The sequence below is a fragment of the Hemiscyllium ocellatum genome, chromosome 46 (assembly GCF_020745735.1).
Source record: "Hemiscyllium ocellatum isolate sHemOce1 chromosome 46, sHemOce1.pat.X.cur, whole genome shotgun sequence".
Classification (NCBI taxonomy): Eukaryota; Metazoa; Chordata; class Chondrichthyes; order Orectolobiformes; family Hemiscylliidae; genus Hemiscyllium; species Hemiscyllium ocellatum.
Genome location: NC_083446.1, coordinates 24,402,043 through 24,422,857, shown reverse-complemented (window position 1 = coordinate 24,422,857; position 20,815 = coordinate 24,402,043).

Here is a 20,815-nt window from a genome sequence, read left to right as displayed (position 1 = left end):
AGAAAATACAGGATAAAGTCATCCAGTGTGTAATAGATGGTTCACTATTCCCATTTCAGATACTGGTCGTGTTGCCACAAATCTTGACTGATGATATCAGTGGTCCAATTGTTCTCATTACACACTGAATGTTTCAATGTGATTGGTAGATTGTGGTGAGTGGTGAGGGGGAGGATGTTTCAACCGTCTATCCTGGATTCATGTTAACAAGGCTATTATCCGAGATGGTATTCTTTTCTTTTTATTTGGGAACCCGAAGAGGATGGGGATGTCTGATTGCTTCTGAATGAAGCGGGTGTGCCTGCTGCCTGCTCACTGGGTTTTCAGTAACATTTTCTACTGTGAATGGGCACGCTGCAATATTAATAGAATGAGAGTTCATTCAGTTCCTCTACCTTGCCATTTTGTCATGGGAATTTTAGAATACCATGCACACCATCAGGAATCGACTATGTTGGGAAAACAAGGACACAACTGACAGCTCCCTGCTAAGGGAGAAAATATAGCATTCACCTTATCAAAAATAGATATTGTCTGTCACTGAATACTGACATTGATTACAACATAATATGAGATGATGGTTGAGTCACTCCTCCATACTGGAAAGTTCCAGGGTAGACAAACAGGAGGCTTGAAGAACACAGCAAGCCAGGCAGCATCAGGCGGTGGAGAAGTTGACATTTCGCTCTAACTCTTCTTCAGGATTGGGATTATGTATAAGTGGAGCTGCAGGTAAAAGGAGTGAGGCAAGCAGGATAGTGAGGCTAGCTGGAGAAGGTAGAGGATACAATCACCTGGATGGTGGATACAAGGGATGAATCCAGTAGGTTGCTGAGAGAAATGGAACGGGAAGGTTTCTGGGAAAGGAGTCGGGGATGTGAAGGGAAGTTATTTGAAATTGGAGAAATCAATATTGAGGCTGCAGGCTATAATCTACGCAGGCAGAAGATGAGGCGATCTTCCTCCCAATTGCACTTTGATTCCTTGTGGCAACGGAGGAGGCCAATTATGATCATGTCAGAAATGGAGTGACAGCTGAATTAAAATGGGCAGTGACTCGAAAGTCTGTTAAGCTCCTGCAGGCCCAGCTGTGATGCTCAGCGAAATGTTTTCTTAGTTTAAATTTGGTCTCCCTGATTCACAGAGAACCAATTTGGGAGAACCTGATGCAGTAAACTAGCTTCGAAGAGAAGCAGATGAACCTCTGTCTAATCTGGAAGGACGGTTTAGAGCCTTGGATGGAGGTGGCGTGAGTGGTGTCCCAGCAGGTTTTGTAACTTTTCCATTCCAGGGAAGGGTACATGATGTTTTGTGGGGTGGGTCGCTGGCCAGTCTGGTGCAAACATAGGACTGTCAAAGGAATAGTTCTTGAAGAAGTCAGAGAGGGGTGACGAGGGGAATATGTTCTTTGTTGTAGTCTAGTTGGAGTTAGAGGAAGTGTTTAAGGATGATCCATTGGATGCAGAAACTGGTGGTTAACTGCAATGATAACGACTTTTGATTTTAACATGCATAAAGAGCCTGAATGTCCTCGGACCAATACCTACTTATTTTGTTACATGTCTGTTTGTTATTCTCGGACTAGGACCTCTGCACCGCCTCTCTGCTCAGCTGATGATTCTTATTCCTGCTGTCAGTGTTGGTCCTGCTCGGACTTTGGGATAACACACTGAGAGGAGCCCATTTATCATTAAACGGTGGAAACCCTCCTCTGCAATAATTAGTCTTAATGGAGACTGTCATACTAATCTTCTCAAAACTCACTGTCATTTATCGCAGTTAACGTACAAACAATTTCATTCACCCCCTTGCTTCACTTCTCATATCACACTAAAAGAGGACACTTAGTCCGTCTGGATGGATGGAATGGCTGAGGGTTGCTGAGGTATGAACCATAAATCTTTCAACCGTTTTCAACTTGGTTCCTTGACTTGTGGGAGTAGTGCCAGAAAACTATCGGGTTTTATATCTTCAACTGACCAGCTACGCAAATGATTGGTGGGGAGATTTCGAGGGAACACACAACTGGAAGATAATATTCATTGTTCAATGACTGTGTTACGCCGAGCCTATTTTTTTAACAAACTGTTATCAAATCCTTTCATAGCCATATGCATCCTTGCCACGTCATTCAGAGCATCAGGTTTGCTGTGCACTAATAGGAGAAAGCAATTCTGATCTCAAGTGCCTGCCACAGAAAATAAGAAGAGACCATTCAATCCACTCTAGCCTATTATCGCTTGAAGAGCTCAAAGGCTGGAACGTCATCATGTTTGCAAAGGAAATCAATGAAAATGTGGACAGGTGTTACTGCAACTGTGCGGTTTCTCACTGTGAGATCACCTGGAATACTTTCCGTTGTTTGTGCTCCAGTAACTGAGAAGGGACAGAACTCCATCTGATACAGTTTACAGGTTGCTCATCATCCACGGATTGCTGAGTCATTGAATGTATCGAGTCTATTACAGAGAGATAGGAGTAGGCGGTTCAACGTCGAGAGCCTGTTACTGGAGAACAGGAGGATTCTACTCACCCTATAGGCTATGCTACAGAGTCAAAGGAGAAACCCAATCAGATTCTCGAGTCTGATTCAGAGGACCAGGAAGACGTCATTCAGTCTCTTGAATTGTACACAGGCAACAGGAGGAAGTCATCCACTGTCTCGAATGCGTTACAGAGGAACTGACCGAGCCCACTTAGCCTATCAAATCTTTTCTTGCAGAACAGTAGGAGGATATTCTGATTTATGAGTCCCTTACAGTTAAACAAGATGAGGAAATTGAGCTCCTTGAGCCTGTTGCATGGGAACAGGAGGAGGCCATTCAGCCAGTAAAGCCAGTTATGGAGGAACAGAAGGAAGCCAAACAACTGTTTGAGCCTGTGACACCAAAACTTCAGGAGGCTATTCATCCTCTGGAACATGGGAGAGATTAACAGGAGAAGGACATGCAGCTTCTTGAGCCTAGGAACAGGATGTTGCCATTGAACTTTTCCAGCCAGGAGAAAAGGAGAGACCATTCAGCCACTTAAGCCAGTTCCAGGAACAGAAGGAGGCCCTTCTGCCGCTTCATTCGGTTACAGCAGGTCAGGATGAAGACATTCAGTGTCTTGAATCTGTTACGTTGGAACAAGACAAGGGAATTCCCTTACGATTCCCTTTAAGAATGGAACTCATTGACCATACCCGGTCTAGCCAACATGAAACTTCAGGTCCACAGTAACTGCTTACTGCACAATTGGAGATAGCAGCAAATAATAAATGGCCAGTGAAGCCCTCATCCTGTGAATGCATAAAACACACTTCTTTTCCTTCAAGACAGTCAGGGAAGAAAGATAGAGTTTCCTTTAAGACGCTCACATTGAGGATCAGAACACTGCCATTTAGCCTCATGTGTCTATTACAGGCGAACATGTAGAGGCCATTCAGCTTCTCGAGACTATTACACAGAAACAGAGCAATGCTGTTCAGACTCATTAGTCTGTTGTACCGTAAAAGGAGGAAGTCATTCAACATCTTAAGCCTTGAGACTGGATGACATCATTCAGCTGTTCGCGTCAGTTCCAGAGGAGCAGGAGGCGGTGATTCAACAAGCCATGAAAACTGGGGTATTAACGGAATGGAGCCTGAACTTAACTGTTATCTCATGGACAAGTGAGTCAACATTCAGAAGAAACAGAGACGAACGGGATGTTTCGGCAGAATTACATCAACAATGTACATTCTGAATGGAGCAGAAAGCTCAAGAGGTCGCTTTCGATTAAAACTCTGCAATCGACTGCTGTTACTAAGTTATATGTTCTTCCCCTTATCAAATATTCGATGTTATTAGAAGATCGATGAAGATTCCGTTTAGCCAGTCAGGGTCGTTATGAGACAGAAGGAGTCCATTCCGCTCCCCTTAGAATTTGGACATGAATAGAAAAATACATTCCGATGTTTTTCAAAGGATCGGGACCGATATTAAGGGAAAGGGGAGACCTGGTTATTGACAGAAAATACAGTTTCGAGATAAATGTTTTATTTCGGCTGGTAAAACTATATCTAGTGGAGTGCCTCACTCTTCACGGTGGTGTCATCAATGGTTTACAAACTATATTAATGCTTTATTTCAACGGACCGATTTTATTGTAACTCAATTAGCTGATAATCTTACGTTTAATGTCAACTGGAGGCCGTTGAATGTCAATGAACTGTCAAATGGAGGCCGATCTTCTGCAATGGGATACAGACAGGGGAGGTTCGTGATCAGAGCTTTAGCATAAGTTGTGTAATGTGGGAGAAAGGACGTTTTGTTTTGGTAGGAGGATCTAACAACAGCAAACAATTTGAATGTAAAGAGGGCGCAGAATTTGATGTGTCAGAGGGTTTTTTTTGGATCCCCGATGAAACAGATGAAGTCATTTTCCAGATGTAGCAAGTGTTTGGTAAGCTGAATGAAATAATACTGTCTCTTGCAAAGTGTGTTGGGTAGAATCGCAGCAATATTCTATTGTATCTGTACGGGGCATTGCCGAGACCACGTCTAAGCGCAGTTTTCATTCCCTTAAATGGTTTTACAAAAAAAGATAACATGGATACTCATGTTAGTTCAGAAATGGCATTGTATCCAATAGCAGCCGTGCTGCACCTACACGGATAAAACAACTGGATGGAGTCATACAGTCAGAGAATAGTCAAGGAGATTTCACATGGTACAGTTTGGGGTTCGGATAACAGTACTGAACGATTCAACACATAGAGGGAGAAAGCTTAATCCTCCCGACAACGACAGCCTAATTTCCCACGTCAAACTCTCTCTACCTATCTTTCTGTCTCATTTTTTTCTATCTTTGTCTCTCTCTCCTCACAAAAATATTCGTGATCTGAATATCCATCTGTCAATTTTACCACGTGAAGGATTATAGTCAAGGATTCATTGGAAATTGCCTAGTCCTGAAGATAAAGATTTCTGTCCATTGGACGAACTGTTCCTACAGGAAACCCATTTGCCAAAGCCTGTGAGAAGAATACCTTCAGAAGCAGAAGAACATTTGGGGCATTCTGTTGGTTTTCCATTAATCATGAGTTTAATTATTTTTGAATTAGTATATTTTATACTGACAGTCTGCGGAGATTTCATGGACTTTACTTTTCTTCAGGTGTCTGTTTCTGTGTGTACTTCCATGAGCACTTGTGTCTGCATATATCAATAATTTTGGAAAAGGACATACTGATACATATATCTGCAAAGTGTGAACTATTTGTCATTCGTCTTATGATGACAGTTTCAGTAACTTTGTTCTGGTAATAAGCTAGTTATTTTTTGCAGTTTAGAGAAACCCACATGACTTGTTTAAAATAATGAACCTGACACAGTTTGAGATCTACGTACCTGTCATATTCCCAATTGTGTCGTGACCATTGGAGGAATGCAAGTAGAAAATGAGACAGTGCCCCCTAACTTAGATCAAACAAGATTGAGGAGAAATGCTCAAAGGGCAATTCAAGTTTGCCAGAAGTTTGTTGTGTCTGGGTGTTTGCATGTATTCAAAGCTGCCCTTGTTAGCCATTTGACAGAAATTTGAGTGAAAGATAATGAATTGCGGGCAGGAAAATGCAGCTCAGATTACTTCCAGATTAGCCACACATTTAGTGCCTTCTGGAGCAGTGGCAAAATGTCTAATGATCGACTCCCATTCATACTTGCGTGTTCCTATTCCATTCAACGCCTTACAGTTGCTACACAGGATTAGGAAAAGGTCATTTGCTCCTGATATCTGGAGCACAGAAACAGAGGAGACTATTCAACTCCTCAAGAGTGTTACACACGCGGTTTGGGGAAGTTTGGAAAATGTAATTAGAAAATCCATTCTATCTACAAAAGAGGATGTTAATTATTTGTTGATTATTTTGGAGACTCACATTGACTGCGAAATTCCAGGGAGGATAGTACAATCTCCTGCATATTCTGTTTTGTAGAGCTTCCCTTCTGTGCAGTCTTGGCTCCACGTGTTCAACTTCAACTCAGATACACGCAAATGCAAAACCCATAAATCGTCCAGAGTGCGGTCACCAGACCTTCGGACCTTGCTGAATGAAGGCAGCAGCTGAAAACATAACCCAAAGAAAAATCATGCACGAAACTTCACTGACTTTCCTAATGCCAGCTGCAAGTCAAATCCACACACACACACACACACGGCACAAACCATTAGAGTTGAAAATTTCTTCCTCTTCTCGGTTTACCTCCGTGTTTGGAGGAGCCGTTATATTGAATTAAGGTCTTCCATGAACAGTTCATTTTTTCATAGAAGCAGTTGATAACGTAACAATGCCTTTCTCTGTATCTCAGCAACCAGCATTGTTGATGGATTTGAACACCACAATTGGAGAAGAGAGACAAAGGGAACACAATCCACTTTAAGCAGGGACATGAACAAATGGTGGTGAAATTCATAAATCTGGGAAAGCGGGAAATGTTAACTTGAACTCATAATTTATTTTCCACCCAGTTCTTCATCAGCAATTTGTTTGCTTGCGTCTCTTAATCTTTCTCTGACTTTATTGGGACATTTAGCCATCCAGTCAACTCTAACCTCACCTCCAACACCCCCAATCCCTGATATCAGCAGAAATAATATTATTTCAGATACACTTTCTGATTGAAGCAGAGAGTCACAGACATGGACAACGCTCAAACTCATTTTTCCATCCAACCCGTCCATGCCGACCAGATTTCCTACATCCAGTACCATTTCACAGATATTGCCCCATATCCCTCTTCACCCTTCTTTATGGATCGTACAATACGGATTTTTCTTTAATGCTTAAATTGAAGTCTTTCCTCCTGGACCAGGAAACATTGCCCTCTAGTTGTTGACTCCTCCATCCCAGGGAAAAGACCTTGTCTACTTTCCCAATACATGCCCCTCACGATTGTATAAGTCTCCATAATGTCAGCACTCAGCATCCGACACTCCACGGAAAACAGACCCAGCCTGTTCAGTCTCTCCATCCAGCTCAAAGTCTCGATCTCTGGAAGCATCATTGTAAAACCTTTCTGCACCATTTCATGTTTCACAGTATTCTTACTTCAAGAGGGAACCATAAGTTACACAATATTCCAAAATTGCCCTAACGAATGTCTTGTGCAGGTGAAACATAATCTCCCAACTCCTAAACTCAATGGTCTCAACAATAAATGAAAGCATCCCAAATGCATTCTTTACCGTCCTATCTACCAGCTACACTACTTTTAGGAAACTATGATTCTGCACTCCAATGTTACTTTCTCTAACAGCACTTCCCAGGATCTTAACATTAGGTCCTGCCATGATTTGTCTTTCCAAAATGCATAATCAAATATTTATCTCAATTAAACTCCATCTGCCAATCGTCTGTCCACTGGCCCATCTGATCACCAATATATTGCACCCTGAGCTAGTCTTTTTCACTATTAACTATACCTCCAATTTTGCTGTCATCTGCAAATGACCTAAATGTACCTCACAATGTCACATCCAAGTCATTTGTATATGTAACGAGACGCTGTAGCCCCAGCACCAATCATATTGTCACACTGATGGCCAAAGTACTCCAGCCTGAAGAACAATCCTCCAGCACCATCCTCTGTCTTCCACCTTCGAACCAGTTCTGTACACAAATGGCTCGATCCCCATGTAATGCGTGTGATATAACTTTGCAAAGTCGTCCCCTGTAATGAACATTTTCGAATGTCTTACTGAAATATACATAGATCAGACTATGCTTTCATCAATGTTTGTTCCTTCTTCGAAAACTGAATTAATTTAGTTAGACATGATTTCCCATGTACAAAGGAGAAAATAAGTACTGCATCTGTGGAGGTCAGAGTCAAAGGTTTTGGTGCTCTTGTGGGTGAAGATAATAGGTCGCTGAAGTGGGTGGGGCGAGAGGTGGGAAGGAAGATGGACAGGTAGGACAGTTCAAGGGGGAAATGCTTAGTTGGAAGTTTGGATCTGGGATTAGGCAGGGGATGGTGAAATGTGGATACTGGTGAAAAGCACATTGATTCTGGGTGGCTGGATGGTCCCAAGGCAGAGAAGGACAACCACGCAGAGATCTTCAAATAGCATTATTACTTTCCTATGTTTTCCCACAGTTGACTGGACTGCACCTCCTCCCACCCTGCGTCATGTAAAATGTCTATCCCTCTTTAAAAATTCCTTTGCCTACACCGAATCTGCTCCCAAGAGGACCATTTCCACAATCGAACATTTCAAATGGCGTCTTTCTTGAAAGACAGCAAATTCCTCTACCACATGGTCAATGATGCCCCCATGCTTCTCTTCCACTTCCCCACCTCTGGCGTGGAACTCCAGCTCTCCTAGCACAACAAGAACACGCTGGTCCTCGCCTTCTACCCCATCAACCTTCGGATATAGCACATCATCCTCCACTATTTGTGTCATCTATAGTCAGATACTACAACTAGGGATATATTTCCACGAAAAACCCTATCTGCATTCCGCAAAGATCATTCCCTCTTTGACTCCACTCTTATTTCCATGTTCCCCACCAACACACATTCCACTCGAAACACCTTCCCTTGCCACCGCAAGAAGTATAAATCCTGCGCTCACCACTCCCTGCTCACCTCCGTTCGAGGCCCCAAAGGATCCTGTCACATACGAAATAGATTTACATGTACTTCCACACACATTATCTACTGTACTTGTTGCTCTCGATGTTGTCTACTTTACATCGGGGATACAGGACGCCAGCTTTTGAATCATTTCCGAGAACATTTCTGGGACACATGCATGAAACAACCGCACTGCCCCGTGGACAAAAAACTTAAATCCCTCTCCGAATCCTCCGAGGATATGCACGCCCTGTGTATTCTCCACCTCCAAACCTTTACCACAAAATGCGTGAAGGAAGAATGCCTCATCTTCTGCCTTGGAACCTTGCAACCATGTAGGATCACTGTGGTCTTATCGGATTTCCCCTCTCACCACCTTAATTTATTTCAGTTCCAACCTTCTTACTCGGCACTGCCCTCATGTGCTGCTCTTGCTGTCCATTTCTTTCGCACCTATCTGTTCCACCTTCCTTTCAACTTTCTTCGCAACTTCATCTACCTATTGCATTCCCAACTTCATTCTCCCCACCACCATCCCCAGCCCCACACTTCCCTTTATCTCTCAGTCCCCAATGACCTCTGGTGCCACCCCCTCTTTGCTGATGAAGAACATATTCCAGAAACGTCAATTTCCTTGATCTTCAGATGATGCTTGACGGGCTGTGGTGTCCCAGCACAACACCTCCACATGCACACAGCCATGTTGACCTTTCCTAATCAGTCCCTGTTTTGAAAAATACATGCAATTCCTGTCTGTCAGGATTATCTCCAAAAACTTACCTTCCCACCTTTTGAAATTGTGGTAACATGCTGTCCAACCACCGGACTGCTGCACCTCAACTGCGACTATTGGTCATCCAAATGTCTGACAAGGTGTCAAGCAATCACTTCATTGGATTCCTACTGAGTTATACGCGATACCTGATCAGGTTCTGGGGTTTTAACGTTTTTTCGGTTTAAGACATTCAGGACCTCTTCCTCTGTCAAGTGGGCAATTTTCAAGATGTCACCAAATAGTTCCTACATTCTATACATTCCATATCTTTCTACCCAGTAAACAGTGGGGCAAAATAACCATTTAGTATCTGCCCATGTCTTGCAGTCCAACGCACACGCTGCCTTGCAGATATATGATGGATCATATTCTCTCTGTAGTTAATGTTTTGTCCTTAACGAATTCATAAAATCCCATTAGATTCTCCTCAACCATATTTGCAAAAGTTATCTCCTGATCCCTTCTTCCCCTGCTCACTTCATTCTTGAGCATACTCCCACTGTCTTCTAAGGATTCACTCGATCTCTGCTGCCCGTACCTGATATATCCCTTCTTATGTTTCTTAACCAAGTTCTTAAATTACCTCGTGATCCAGATTTCCAATAGCTGCTAGCATAGCCGTTCAAGTAACAATTATCGGTTTATCACGACAGAGACTGTCATACCTGCTGAGATTCTACATTTTCTGAAAGTGATGGAGCATTTGTTTCAGATGTCGAGCGTCCACCTTTCATTTGCTTGTTTCAGCTATTATATTGTTATTTTTTGATGCACCACTGTTGCTGGAAAGAGCTGCCTGTGTTGCCCATCAGTAGTTAAACTTGATCGTGAGGCCAACTATATTGTTGTAAGTCTAAAGTCCCGCCTAGTCCATACCAGGAAATGATGTTCAACGTCTGTATCAAAGGCATCAGTGAAACAGGTAGGCTTCAATAAAATAGTTTTGGATGTTTTATAGTTGCCATTAGTGAGGTTACATTTCATTACAATTTTATTTTTCAAATTTAAGCTCCATGGTGTGATTAGAAAAAAATGCCTTTTGAGCAAAAACTCATGCTTCTGAATTAGCCTTTCAGTGACGTTCATTCTCTGATATGGAGTGCCGATCATGAAATAACTGTTGAAAGAAAAATAAACAAGATTTAGTCAAAATATTTGTAATTGGAACAGTGGTCGGAAGAAGCCTGGAGCCATATGGTGTGACGTGAACAAAGTGGTAGATTATGGCACTGGGGCAGTGGTGGTGACCGGCGACATTATACAGGTGGTTTCCGGGCAGCCTTGATGGCAGACAGAATACAGAAACACAAAACAGTTCAGTTGAAAAGGGAGACTCGATAATCTCATCAATCTTTTTCGTTTTTAGGTATTAGAAAATGAAGAGTGTGGAATTCGTAGAAATGGAATGGGGTGAAACTGAAGATAATAGTTTACGATTTTGTTGAATACAAAGTATGTAAAAAAAAACTCGTAATAGGTTATAGAGTTGACAAAGATAGACTTACCAGGCACACCAACAGTAGCGAAGATGGGATAATAATCCACCTGAATTATCATCAGTGCGGCTCGAATCCGCAATTCTAACCAAGCTCAATAACCTGAAAGGAAAAGAAGTCCCATAGATAAACTTCTGTTCAGCGTTGGAACACTCCAGTCTGTTGCACTCAGATTCTGAATCATTATTGCAACAATCCAGTTCCTTGTTCTCAGATTCACTCCCTCTGCCTCTCACTGGAGCTAAGAACAGTCGCTAAACAAACAGCTCATGTTAAAACTTTTCAGGACAACGGAGAACACAGAATAGTACAGCACAGTACAGATCGTTCTAACTTCGATGCCTTGCCGACATTTTAACCTACTCAAGATCAAACCAACCTCCGTAATCATCTGCGTGCCTATCCAAGAGTTGCTCACGTGTTCCTAATGTATATGACTCTGCCACCGCGACTGGCAGTGCGTTTCACGTACTCACCACTCTCTGTGTAAAGAACATGTCTCCAGCATCTCCCATAAAGTCCCTTCATCATCTTAAAATTATGACTCCTTGGGAGAGCCATTTCCTCGAAAAGTCTCTGGCTATCCATTCTAGTTTGCCTCTCATCATCGTGTGTACCTCAATTAATTCACACTTCAAGTCCTATGCTGGCTAAGTGCTGAGAGTTCATGGTATGTTGCTGATTTGTCATAGACGCGCATGCACAGCCTAGTCGATGGACCAGAAGAACAAGTGCAATTAGTTAGCTTTTCAGAGATTGCGTGGCTGCCACCACATAGAATAACACAATAGAGAAGAGGTTAACCATAACAATACAGCCAAGTACTGATTCAACAGCTTATAAAGTTTGCTAGATTTCTTGCCTCAACTACCCACCCAAGCGATGCCATGCAGACCCATACGAACCTGTCAATTCAAGACAGATTTCACAATTCCTCTGGCATAATCTGGCGTTTGACTTTGGAAGTATGATAGTTTGTTACTTACTATTTGCCTAATAAGTACAGCTGTCGTCTGTTCACCCTGTCCATATATTTCATACTCTGACCTGCCACAGTACGGTGACCCCTAAAACTTCCTTGGTGCAAAGAAAAGAAACAAGCAAACTTGGCCTCTCTTCAGAGTTTAAGTACACTGTTGTCTTGTTTCTTCAGAAGAGCAGCACATCGCTATTGTCAGTGTTACATTTCTGATCTTGCTTTATGAACTCTCTGTTTATATTATCCTGTAAATTGCCACTTTTCTCTTTACTGGAAAGCCACCTCATTAATCTTTCTGTCATCTCCAAAATAAGATATCATTCTTTTTTCTATCACCCACCATCTCATCATCATAATTTATTAATATCATAAATACCGATTTCCTTCCTGGTCTCGACATGATGTTTGCAGAGAAGGAATTGAAATGTTCAGTCTCTTGGTTGCCTTATTTTGCTGATTTTAAAGAGTCATGGCGTAAAGTCATCCTTCTTTGCTCCAATGAGAAATGCCTGATCTCTCTTAAGCTTAATTCCTAGGCATGCCCTTTAGTCAAGGTAACATCCTGTTAAATCTGCTCTGCACAATGTCAAATGCTTCCAGATCCTTCCTATAATGAGGTTATCGAAACTGAACGTAATACTCCATGTGCAGTGCAATCTGGTCTTAATAGAACTGCAGCATAACCTTTGGCTCCTAATCTCAATCCGCTTCCTGACGAAAGCCAACACATTATTTGCTTTCACAACAAACTTATCAACGTTGGTGTCAATGTTAAGGGATCTATATTCGACTTGCAACAGAATGATGAGTCAGTCAAGATTATGTGTGTGTGTGTGTGCGTGTCTGTGTGTGTGTGCGTGTGTGTGTGTGTGTGTGGGTGTGTATGTGTGTGTGTGTACGTATTCAGTAAATGAATCAGAATGTACACTAAGGCTTATTATCTTAAAAATAGAATGTTTAAGACGGAAATGGAGAACAAGGCATGCTACTGTGGAGATAAAATGGGCGGAAGTGCATCAGATTTTCTTTCCGGTAGCACACAGTCCGGAAGTACTATGGGTAGTGCATGCGTTACCAACAGGAGGTCAATTGATGTGAAAAAGAATCAACATTAGATTGGTGCTGGATAAGCACAGCAGATCATGCAGCATCTGAGGAGTAGGTAATTTCCTGCACCTGCAGTTTTTGCCCGGTGGGAGGAAGGCTCAAGCTGAGGTTCTCATTTCTAATGATCTGGAATGCACAAAGGTGTGGATAAAGTTTGCCATGCATGTCACACCTGCCAAATGATAGGTAAGCCACAGGCATGACTATAACCAGCAACTTTGTTGCCAATTCCAGCATTTGAAGAACATTTCACGCTTGGTATGATTGACTGTGTAGTGCCCTTCCCTAAAACTGAAAGCAGGAACGAGCCGAGCTCTTGCTCACCATAATGGTTTTGTTAACCAGATTTCTCGACACAATTCCATTATCGTGCATTAAGGCAAAAAGTGCATTGGAGGAGTTAATCGCTTTGTTCACGCGGTATGGGCTACCAAGAGAGATTCAGTCAGACCAAATGTTTAACTTTACTCTTAGGCTGTTTAAAAAAGTCTGGAAGCTTAGTCATAAAGCATTTGAAGTCAAGTGCGGAACATCCTGAACCCCAGGAAGCCACTTAAATATGACATCAGACCTTGAAGAACATTATAAAAGCATATTATCAGGATTACCTGAATGATTAGGATAAAGGTATATCATTCCACGTCTGTAAATCCGTCAATGTTGCACCCATGTTGATAGGGTTGTTGTGAATGCATACCATGTGTTTGCTTTCATGACCAAGAGATTTGAGATTAGGAGCCTTGAGATCATGCTGGACAACTATGAAGACCAGGTTGCAACGCACGGGTAATATTATGCTGAGTGATAGCCTCATTATCGGAAGGAATTGAAGCATTCGAGAGGGTGCAGAGGTCAGTTAACAGGATGATGCCTTGACTGGAGGGCATGCCACATGAAGTGAACTTGATCGAGCTCGGACATATCTCACTGGAGCGAAGAAGGATGACTTCACGAGATGACTCTTTAAACCCAGCAAAATAAGGCAATCAAAAGACTGGAATTTGAATTCTTCTTCTGCAAACCGAATGCCAACCCCAGGAAGGAAATCGGTGTTTGTTTGTGATACTCATAAGTCATGATGAGAATTTGGGAGAGTGTGGGTGACAGGGAAAAGATGTTGTTTGTGATTCCAAATGGCCCCAGCGAATCGACTCAGTTTACTTGCTTTGTGAGCGAGAAGCCATTTGTAATTACTGAAAAAAATTTGACATGAATAAAGTCGCTGTTCTCCCACTTGGATTCTGTGTCTAAACTCAGCTGGAGATTAAATCAGCTAGGTGAGTTAACTGAACAGCTCCAAATATGTCAATGCATGGAATATAACAGATGGCAGATGAAAAAAAGCTACAAATTTTGAAAGCTTTCCCATCGAGTTGACATATTTGTACTGTTACCAGTAGCAGGTGGTCACTTCAGGGCCAAGTTTAATGGTTACCATCAAATTGAGATAAACTAAACATCAGGTAAACTGTCTGGTAAAAACGCCCGACAGAAAACATAATCTGTTTCTGAACTGTCATGTGAGAACTTGAAATCCGCCTATAATGAAGACACAGAACTGGAGAAACAGGTGATAGTAATGGCTCCGTAGTGTGAGGAATCAAATCAAGATGTCATGGAGTTTGATGTGTCTCAAAATACTGAGGTAATAATGAAGTAGTTTTTTTTACGGACTAGTAGAGGTTCATGTACTGTCTATCTCAGGACCAAATAATCTGGTTGAAAGATTTGTTCCAGTAAAATGAGGACATATGCAGGAATAAGATGGGGAGGTCAAATACTATTGTACATGAGGTGGAAGTAGGGAATGCTGTTCCGATAACAGCATCACTGAATACTTAATCGTCTCAAACCGTGGAGTTCCAGACAGAATTGTATGCAATGCTCAACCAAGATATCATTGAATCGAGTGATTCGAGTTCTCCCAATCTGTTCGTGCCCAAACCTGACGGGATTCAACGATTTTGTGCGAACTATCGGAATGTCAATGCTGTGACAATATCGTACTCATCTCGAGTAACAAGACTAGAGGAAAGTATGGAGAAATATGGATAAGCAAGTTACATCACAAAGTTGGGTTTTTTGGGTGGTTATTGACATGTGCATTTATCAAAGAAAGCAAACAAAGTTTCTGCGTTGGCCACCCCAAATGAGCTATATCAATTCAAAGTGATGCTTTTTGCTTTGAAGAACGCACCAGCCATATTTCAAGGACTCATGAACAGAGCTGAGGTTTATTTAACAAATAGTGCACTTCATCTGAATGATGCACTGCTCTTTCGTGAGTCATGGATATATCTGAAATACAGATGACAGAGCTCTTGAACCGAAAACGAGGATGAGTTCCTCAAGACGGTGTGAGCACAGCTCGATCACATCAAGAATTCTTTGTATCATTTGATATTTCAGGAACAATAACATTGACGTTTCCTCTCTGAAAATCAGAACACATAATGCTTTGGGCCAAATGCTGAAGAACAGGCTGAGAATATTTCGAGATTTGATGTCCCGCACTGATGCAATGAGTCAAATGGTCTATTTCCATGTTGTAAAAACTCGTACACAGGCAGAAACGGATCTGCAGCCAAAATGCTCACAAATGAAAAGACAAAAGCAGTGCCATTGGGAAAAAGATACGAAAGCTTCTGTTCCCTTATCAGTTGCTCTAATGTTTAGGGATCGGCTTCCACAGCGCTGTGGCCTGCGTTTGGCTCACGGTCACAGAATGGCAATTCTGCCCTGTTAAGTTTTCGTCATGACAGTTTTTCTGATCCATTTTCAGATCAAGAAATAATCTGTGGAGCTGTCGGGTAATCCATTTTGTTCGAAATGTTATTCAGGTTAACATAAAACAAAAAAAAAACTATTGATGCTAGAAATCTGAAACAAAAACAGGAATGGAGAGAGAATCTCAGTAAGCCTTGCAGAGTCTGTGGAGAGAACAAAAACATAAATATTTCAGATCAACAGTACCAGGTTAATAATGTATTTCTCTATTGTATTGCCGAGGAAATTAACAGTTCTATTTGTTGAAACAACTTATTTATCATAATCTCTTATTGCCTTGCAACTGTCAACTGTACATTGTTAAACATAATTCATCGACTGTGATGCTGCTTCCATTGTCATAAACTGTTGAAAGGCAATATTTAAATGGTTGAACCTTTATTTTCCGTTCTGTTACGGCACAGCTATATCGAAAGCAGACTTTTTCCTTTCAGTGTCTACCTCAATGTTTACGCTGTTTGCCCTTCTTTATCTTTACAGTTGGTGTACAATGAAGGAACAGTGTTATTTTCTCTGCCAGTCCACTCAAAACATTCTTCAGCGGGTAGCCCAGCTCGAAGTTTGCTCGTTGGGTGAGTATACACTGAAATTTCCATGGAGTAAGGTAGTTAGGTTCACTAACAGGTTTTAAAACAGACAAAACCTTCCTCACAAAATTGTGGAACGAAACACAAAGAACAGAATAAAGAATGCCCACAGAACATAGTATATCCAAACCAGAAGTAATTATGCGGTTCCGTTTGCATACAACAGTCCCAATAAACAAAACCCCTAAACTAAGAGTAAAACGGAAACACACAGACTTACAGGTCGAATTTGGAAGGGCAGAATTAGACAGATTGTCGCAGCCTGTCTTGGCACAACCCACTGCTGAACTGAACTGTCTTACATCAATAATTCAACTTCCAGGACGGATCACTCCACCTTCTGAAACATGAAAACTGTGGACTAAATCCGCATCTCTTTACGGAAGTAAAAAGGTCTCACAATGCTCTTTTCATCTCTGTATCAACCAAGCCAACTCGAAGTCCGAACGGAGCGAGTCCTTTGTAAAATGTCCAGTGCCCAGTATCCTTGAGAAGGAACTGCTTAAATAAAAAAAACAGTTTGCGACAATACTGGGAGCGGTGACTGGCAGTGATGAGGTCCTGACGCCTGTGCTCTTGCCACAACATTCTCAGATATATCTGCAATGTCTCTTGCATGTCCTCATTATTCACATCAAACTAAGAATGAAAGATTGAGAAAAAAGAAGAGGAGAAAAAGAGCTCCTGTTGAACAGAGGGGAAAAAAATCTCCACGTTGAATTAAATATCAGAAAGAATTGACAATTTCTAATCGAGCCAAACCAGGCGATAATACTGACAACACCAACCGATAACAGCCCAAAATCAACACAGGAACCAGGTTGTGTTTTGTCCATTGATACGCTGGATCAACAACGTGGAATTTGAGAGACACACACGCAAGAAACATTCAAATGAAGCGGCAGGCACCTCCAGCGTTTCAACCCAGGATCTCCTGTTTATTAGGCAGACTCTTTAACCAAATGAGCCATGGCAGAACACAGGTATCGCCTTTCCCCACACACATATACATTACTTTCATCAGCCTATCGCAGTACCTCAGGTTTTGTTTACTTCGGTATCAATGTTGCTCAGCAAGAAATTCAATTAACATCTCCGCAAAATGCAAAAAGTTCTCAGCTGAACATTCTCCACTGAAAACGCACAGAAAGAGATAATCTCCTCATGCATTGATTTAAAACTAATATTTTGACATGCATAATTTTAAAAGGATGAAGAGAATCCGTTCATCATTTCGGCTTCCATTAACTGCGTGAGTACACACTGACAGAACCTCACACGAGGCAAAGAATCGTCGTGATTAATTGACCAACAGTGGTGTGTGTCCATGTAATGAGTAGATAGTAAAATCTGACCATTAGCACCGAAAGTGGGTCTTGGACCACCAAGTGCACACACATGGCCTGCTTCATGCCTAGCAGTCATCATTAATTTTCACTTTCATTTGACTTTCTTAATCTGCCTCTGAACTTGTCTTGACCGACTCCATATGTCTAGTAAGAAACAGGAAATTATACAAAACAGGTTCCCGGGAAATGAACATCATTCACAGGAAGAGTATTCGCTGCTCATCCGTAATTACCTCAGAGGTGGAAGGTATGAGTTACTTTCCTGAACCTGGACATTGAGGTACAGTCATGATGCCAGAAGGAAGGACGTTCCAGGATTTATCCTCAGCGAAACTGAAAGAACAGCAACATATTTCCAACTCAGAATGGTGAGATGATTAGTGGGGGATTTTTACGGTTGTAGGTTTCCTTGTGATTGCTGCTACTGTCCTTCCAGCTGAAAGCAATCAATCATTGGACTGATTCTGGAAGAATCGGTGTGTGTATTCAGTTTCTAACCAGGAATTTATTTTTATTCGGATAATTCACAAGTAGAAAAAGAGGTATCCATTTCCTAAACAGGAATTAGATCCAGACTTGGGAAATGTGAACTCGAACTCCGAAGCAGGGAACACCGATTGGTTCAGTCAGTCAACCTTGCAAACTGATTTGTGCACACCCTTGTGTCTGTTCTTCACTTCATTACCACCTTTATGAGCGAAGTTCTTCGATCAAAGTTTCCAATCACTTCTCATTATCGGCATAAATTTCAGTTTGAAGAAATTGCAATTGTGGTCATCTGATGTTGTTCAGTAGATGTGTTATAGTAAGGTACAAAACGCAGGCTTGTTTTCAGGCATTCAGCTGAAGTGAACGGCTGGCCTCGATTGGGAAGTCGTTCAACTCAAATAATTCAAAATCCAGCGCTAGGCGCGACTAAAAGTTTATTTCTGAATAATAGACCATGCGTCCAAACATGATGGTGCATTTCAATGGAATCGATTGCAAACTAGCACAGTGATGAAAAGTAAACGATGAAAAGTTCCAGCAGAACAAGAGGCAACACCAAAGCAGGCACCTGACGACATTTTTTTTCCAACACCAGTGAAATTAAAACTTTGTATAGTGGGGGCTACCGAAGCAATGCAGTGGTGGTGATGGTCATTGCTGGTTATTTACTTTGCGAAACTTTATTCTGCCTATGTCCCTTTTAACACAACACGACAAGCTGTAAAGTTTGCATGTGCCTGCATGTGGCAGTGGTGTTATGAGCTACGCATTTACCTGTAGATTGGAAGATTGCAGGTTCGAGATGTAACTATCTGGTATGCGGCTTGCTGATTTTCCACCGCTGCAAGTTGGCAGTTGACATTATGAAAGGATATAAGTTGGGCGTTGTCTTCTCACTTTCCCAGATCCCACAGAAGTGAGGTTTCTGAAATGGCTGTTTTTCCGTGACAAGTAAGGCGGACTGTTTCAGCTCACTGTCTATTTCGTATCTTATATCACCGCAACGCTTCTAGTTGGCTGGAGAGGCTGTTTGTGTCTCACCAAAAACTGCTGTATTTTTGGCAACATTAGTGTGTTAGAACGGACAGCAAACGTGAAGTACATGGAACAGGTAAAATCCAGAGCTTCTGTTTACCCTGTCGATAACGGAAAGCATGCAGTATGCCTTCTTGACCTGGCAGGTGGGGCAAACTTGGGTTGGGATATCTGGTCGGCATGGACGGGTTGGACTGCAAGATCTGTTTCCATGCTATTCATCTCTATGACACGATAACTATGACCAATCTGTCGACCTGTTTTGCCAGCTTCAAGGTAAAATGGGCCTGAACATCCCGATAGCACTGCACGTCAATTTTCTCAAGGGCTTTACCATTTACCATATATTTCGCCATTGCATTGGTGCTTCCAAAATGCATCTCCTCACATTGCCACAGACTGAACTCTGTCGGCCATTTCTCCGCCCAAATCTCCAAACTATCTGCATTCTGCTGCATTTTCTCACCATCTCCATTACTGTTTGGTATTCCACCAACATTAGTGTCATTTGAGAACTTGCTAATCAGATCGCTTGTACCTTCTTCCAGATCATTCATGCATCCCACAAATAGCAGTGGTCCCAGTGCGGAATCCTGTGGAACACAATGATTGCAGTTCTCCATTTTGAGAAATTCCCTTCCATTACTTTTGACTGTCTCCTGTTGCCCTGCCAGTTTTCGATCCATCTAGCTAGCACGCACTGAACCACATGCAACTTCACTTTCTGCATTTAATCTGGGCAAAAACCCTTCATCAGGAATGCATGCATATGACTCTGCCTGTATTCCTGATGAAGGACTTTTGCCCAAAACATCGATTTTACTGCTCCCCGGATGCTGCCTGAACTGCTGTGCTTTTCCAGCACCACTGTAATCCAGCATCTGCAGTCATTGTTTTTACCTCGTACTACTTTACGATTGTCTTACTTTAACATCCAGGTTCAGTTCACAGTTACGAAGGGAAACATAAGTTTAACATTCATTTCGAAAATTGGTCGAATACAAGAAAAGCGATTCCCTGCTCAAAATTGTATAATGCTCTGGTTCAATCTATTTGGAATAGTATGAGCAGTTTTGTTCCCTTTAAGGAGGGAAAGATATGCTGTCCTTGGTCTGGGTTAGTCCAGAGCAGGAATACGATATTTATCCCTGGAATGAAATGGTTGACATGTGAGGAGCCGTTCAGTGTGCACGTCACGGAATTTAGCAGCGTGAGGGGAAAACTCATTGAAATTTACAGAATTCTGTGAAGTCTGAATGTGCTGAATGTGGAGAAAGCATTTTTGCTCGTCGGAGTTTCTGGGACACACTGGAAGAGTCTCAGAGTGAAGGGAGGGAATTTCAGAAATGACAGAACGACATTTATTTTCTGCTTCTAGTCAGTGAATCTGCGGAACACATTCCCATAGAAGGCTGCACAGGTGAAGTGCACTTAAGCTAGAAATATAAAAGTTCCTGATCGTTTAGGGTATCAAAGATAAAATGGACAAGCCGGAAGTCGAGGTTGTGAAATGTATAAGGAAGATAAAATTGAGGAGTCAACTGAATGAGCCAAATTGATTAATTTTGATAATGTATTTTATGCTCCCAACTTCTAATTCTGAACTGT